The sequence below is a fragment of the Helicoverpa armigera genome, chromosome 30, assembly GCF_030705265.1.
Source record: "Helicoverpa armigera isolate CAAS_96S chromosome 30, ASM3070526v1, whole genome shotgun sequence".
Classification (NCBI taxonomy): domain Eukaryota; kingdom Metazoa; phylum Arthropoda; class Insecta; order Lepidoptera; family Noctuidae; genus Helicoverpa; species Helicoverpa armigera.
Window position 1 is genome coordinate 4,397,258 of NC_087149.1, and position 6,000 is coordinate 4,403,257.

Genomic DNA, 6,000 nt, shown 5'->3' on the forward strand with positions numbered 1-6,000 from the left:
GTTAGAATTTTTAGAAGAATGCGAAGTTAGAATAGTTTTTGTATGTAAGTTTAAATACATAATGACTTGCTATGTTAGAACAAAGTGTGAACCAATTTTCTTTAACTACCTAGAAGGTAGGTACAAGACTAGAAAACACGTGCTATTTTATTTAAGACTGCCATCGACCTACGTACGAGGAAAAACTACTAAAAACACATGTTCAGGTTTACTTAGAGCATTAAGCCACTGGATACGCCATAGCCATGCCTTCTTCTCTGCCAATGTGTGCGTAACAATGTGATCGAAAATGTATTAGTTAGCTATCACTATTTGTTGTGTTCTAAACGACTAATTAAATTGCACTATCACAATCAAAGTAGATATTGTATAACGTTTATTCAACTAGAAAATTATTACATTTAATTATTTTTACAATTAAAATTAAAAACTATTATAGTGCAATAAGTCGATAAAAATAATTGTACAAAAAATCAAAAAGATCATTAAAGAACAATTAAGTACCAAAAATTACTGACAGTCACCTTTGCATCCATTTACATATGTGTTTTTCTTGAAAGTAGGTGATATTGCGTAATTTAATTCATCATCAAGGCTACTCCTTACAGGGTATGAGGGTAGCCTTTTTCACCCATTAGTTTTGGCAGTTCCAGCTATTCACCTACTCTAAGTGCAAGATCGTCTTACAAGGAAAACCTGCTAAAACACATGTAAGTACAGGTGATTGGGAACGGTTTTATTCCTCCATTAAGGTCCCCAGTCGTTTAGGGGACTTTAGAGGTCTTCGGGGGACAATTAGGGGGAATCGACTTCTTGCTCCAGTTTGATCAAAGTTTTGATAAGAAAGATGCTCACTGGATTTCTGGGGGCTTGTGGCTGGAATATTAAGAAGATGGTATGTACTTTGTATATGTTTGTTATAGGTACAAAGGGGGGTTTTAGAGAAGTGTTTTTATGCGCTTAACATATATATAGGTCTTCGGTTTGGCATAAGACTCACAATTATGTAAAGAAATAAAGTTATTGGCGAAGCAAAAACAGTAAGTAATTTCCGTCAGCGGTTTTACCTGCATCCTTCGTGAATTGGAATAACATAAAAAGTAGCTTATATCCTTCTTGGAAAAATGGGTTATCTAACACTGAACTTTTTCAAATAGCTCAAGTAGTTCCTGAGATTACCACGTTAGAATAAATCTTGAGCTTTATAATATTAGTGCCTACAAGTAGGTTTCAAGAAACATAAGTATTGTCAGAACTAAGACTTCACAAACTCTGTACGTTACTTTTTATTAACATATTAAAAATTACTATAGCAAAAAAATATATATTTGAATTCCCCGCTACCAGTCAGAGCTTCATAATTAACAAGTCAAGTTTAACATTAATAAATGAAAATTAATGACTTAATTAATAAATTAAATTCTAGCAAAGATTATACTGTCTTACTTCCTTTCATGATGGGTCTGAACTCTGTCAGAAGGTCTTACCAGTGACGTGTAAAAGCTTAGAGTCTGTCACTCACTTTGAAATGTGACTTATGAACATGGAAAACAAAATGACTAGCGGAGATGTCAAAACGCAAAATCTCCTAAAAAAAGTAGCGCGACAACATGCGGGTGTTCGGGGGACGAGGAACGCTACACACCTTTTTTTTCAAAAATCATCACATGACCCCCCCTCCCGCTGTGGGTTAGCAGCGGCGAGAGAGTGTCAGACTCTTACTGACTAAAAACCGTCGTGTTCCGTCGTAGGCCTTTTATGTACCAGGGCCGCGGTAACTCTTTCGAACAATCCCGCAGCCCTCCCTTACACGCCTTCGTTGGAATTATTTTTTTCAAATTTCCAATCAATCAAGACCAATCTTTGACAGATTGGTTTTGATTTGACAAGAAACCTGAACGAATCTTGTACGTAGTTTGACCTACAAGGAGGCGTCTGACCTACCTTCCTTATGGCATCTCCAAAATATTTCCTTCCTCCCTGTTTATGAATCATTTGACCTTACTTTGTCTTTGATTTCAGTTCAGAAACTTAGGAGTAAAGCGTGGGAATCGTAGAGAATATATACTCTGTAAATCTATATGATAAAGAAGAATCTTTTTTTGTTTATTTGTTTCTTTTCACTGTGGGAAAGCTACACGCTTCCCAAGTAACATAAACTATATTTTACCCGGGTTCGTGAAGTAATTTCCACGGGACGCAGGTGAAATTGTAAGAAAACAGCTATTTAAAATAAGCTTCCTTGTAGGAAATACCTACTTTTAGCATCCGGACATATAGTAGCTTCTAATCTTTCTCGATAAAAAAGTTATCTAACTCTGGACTCTAAAATAATCTTTCAAATCAGACCAATAGTTCTTGAGAAGATGTTTATGCAAACAAACTTTTCACCTGCGTAACATATGTATAACATAGATTTTAGTAGTACGTAGCATAGAGGCCTATTAAACAAAAGGGCTTATGTTTACCAGTAAACTTAAGTCATTATTATAATTTATAATAATCTTACCACAAACAACTTGAGGGCGGGACCTCGGAAATTAGCATAAAAGGTAATTGATCCATTATTTTGAAGACGGTGACCCTTTCAGGTAAGTACTTTATTATATCAACTGTAAACCCGTTAGGGGGCTCGTGGCTAAGTACCAGCCACATAGGTCGATCAATTATCACTCACACAAATAACAGACTACCACAATTATCTAATAATTACATACATAATAACAAAAATAGAAAAGTCACATCCTACATCAATTCAAACACTCTAACACACCCGAACATACGTGCACAATACATTCTCCTATTCAAAATATACCTTATTGCTCTTTTAACTGTTTCCTTCCAATATTATTACACATTCGCGGCCAGTCAAGTCATGACAATATCTTTCACAGTTTTTTACGTCAAACCAATTTATATTACTTATTTCTACATAGATGGCGTTAGTTGACGTTATTCAAAATATTGACGAAATAACAACATTGGAATGTCATGACTTCAACCAACTGGACGAATGTAAGGAATATTATAAGAGCATTAATCGTGTAGATGGCCTAAAAATACTGTCTTTGAACATTAGAAGCTACCAGCGTAACTTTGACGATTTTACTATAGCTCTGACAAGGCTCGACGTAAACTTTGACGCTATTGTCTTGACAGAGTGCTGGCTAAATGAAGGCACGATACTCGACAACATTCTTGGGTATAACGTTTTTCGAACGAACACACAACAAAATAAGAATGGAGGAATAGTCATATATATAAAAAACAAGCACAACGCATCTCTGGTTGAAACGAACTTACAAGACACTGACAGCCTGCTCTTAGTTTTAAACAACAAAGTTGCCGTTCTAGGACTCTACCGCTCGCCTTCCTTCCCAAACTTAACCAATTTCCTTGCCTCACTAGACGAACTCCTCAAGACGATAAACAGATACTCAACAGTTATTATTACAGGAGACACAAACATAGACATATGTAACACCGCAAATAACAAACATCACGATTATATATGCCTTATGGCATCACACTCACTGCTTCCGGCTATTACCAAACCGACTAGAGAAAAATCGTGTATCGACCACATATACATCAAATGTAGCACAAAATCAAATGGCATCATTTGTAAAAGCTCTATCACAGATCACGACATGGTCATGGCCCATGTACCTTCCATCAGTACCGCCAGAAAAAAAAATAACCCCTGGAAATTTAAAATAAACGAAGACAACATAGCCCTGGAACTAGCTGAACATGACTGGTCCGACATTATGAGTCAAAACTGCGCGAGCGCAGCAGCAACCTTACTCACGAAAACACTCACAGACTTAATAGAAAAACACACACACAAAATCAAAATACCGCGAAGCAAACTTAACTTACAACCATGGATTACGCCTGGACTCATAAGATGTATTAAGCACCGTGATAACCTACATCTGTCTTTGAGGTCCGATCCAGAAAATACTTCCAAAAAGCTAATTTACACTCGCTATAGAAATTTTTGTAATAAACTCTTAAGAAACCTGAGAACTGACTACGATAGCCGACAAATACAAGAAAACAACAAAAACCCTCAAATGCTGTGGAAAGTGCTAAAATCCATCTACGACCCCAACGCTCAAAGAAATGCCAGAACTAGCGTGACGTCAAACTCTACAGATCCAATCGACTGTCTCAACAAATTCAATTCTTATTTCACAGCAGTAGGTAAAAATTTAGCCGATACTATACTAACGAGATTGTCTGAAACACAAGAATCCCTAACCAGCAAATATACGCCACACAAACCCTCACCCACCACCTTCTTTCTTCACCCCACTGACGAAACAGAAATATCCCACTTTATCAGCCAACTAAAAAACGACAGCAGCCCTGGACCCGACAAAATTGGTGTGAGACTTCTGAAAAAGATACAAAGCTCCATTACAGCTCCCTTAACACATATAATCAACCTCAGTTTAGAAACAGGTGTATTTCCTGAACATTGGAAAGTCGCTGCAGTGAGTCCAATTCACAAAGGAGGACCCACAGATAAACCTGAAAACTACAGGCCGATTGCACTCCTTAGTATACTGTCAAAAATCCTCGAAAAAGTTGTAAATACACGTTTGGTAAATTTCCTAGAAAAGAACCACCTTATATCAGATAGACAATTTGGCTTCAGAAAAGGGAAGTCTACTGAAGATGCCACTTTGCTTTTAACAAATAAAATATCAGATTGCGTCGAAAGGGGGGACGGATGTATGGCGGTTTTCTTAGATCTAGCCAAAGCATTCGACACAATCTCAACCAATCTTCTCCTCAGAAAACTAGAGTCATCCGGTATAAGAGGCAAGCCGCTCGAATGGTTTCACAGCTATCTAACAAACCGCAGTCAGTACGTCAAATCTGAGGGATATAAAAGTAATAAACTCCACATTAACTTTGGAGTTCCTCAAGGTAGTCTTTTGGGCCCCACTCTCTTCATAATCTATATGAACGACATACTCAATCTGAACCTGCCAAATGCAGAACTAATATCTTACGCTGACGATACTGTCATAATCTTTCATTCCAAAACTTGGGAACACCTATTTAACTTAGCTGAGGAAGGCCTAGCAACAGTAGCACAAACTCTTAACTACAACTTGCTAACACTTAACGTCAAAAAAACCAAAATAGTCACATTTTCCAAAACCCTAACGTCCAGTCCACCTCCTAATCTCTCACTTAAATTCCACACATGCACTCCATACACATCAAGAGAAACCTGTTCATGTGAACACATTCAACGAACCCAATCTATTCGCTACCTAGGCCTCCTCATTGATGAAAATCTCTCCTTTAAAATACACATCCAATCTCTGTCAGGTCGAGTCAGAAAACTAATATACATTATGAAAAAACTCAGAGACCGAACACCAAAAGACATACTCCTCATGGTATATTACGCCTTGTGCCAGTCAATCATTCAATACGGTATATCTGTATGGGGAGGAGCGGGCAAAACCACACTCATAGACCTTGAAAGAGCACAAAGGGCAGTGATCAAAGTGCTTCTTAAAAAGCCATGGCTCTTTCCAACAGACACCCTATATAAAGAATTTGGAGTCCTGCGTGTCCGCCAACTATTCATCCTTAATGCATACCTACACACACACAAATCCTTGAAAAGAAGACCAGACTATAACACACTCACCTCAAAACGTATATTCAAAATCCCAATACCACGCACGACTTCCCTCTTAACCAGACGTTGCCCTACCTATCTCCACGCAACTGTCTTTAACAACGTACACAGCAGGTTACCCCACGACACAAATGAGCTGAAACTTTCCACATGTAAAAAGATAGTAAAACAATGGTTAATAGGACTATCATATGAAGAGACAGAAAACATTCTCACAACACAATCAACACTCGAAAGGACGCATTAGCGCATTTCGCACACACACACACACACACACACACACACACACACACACACACACACACACACACACACACACACACACACAC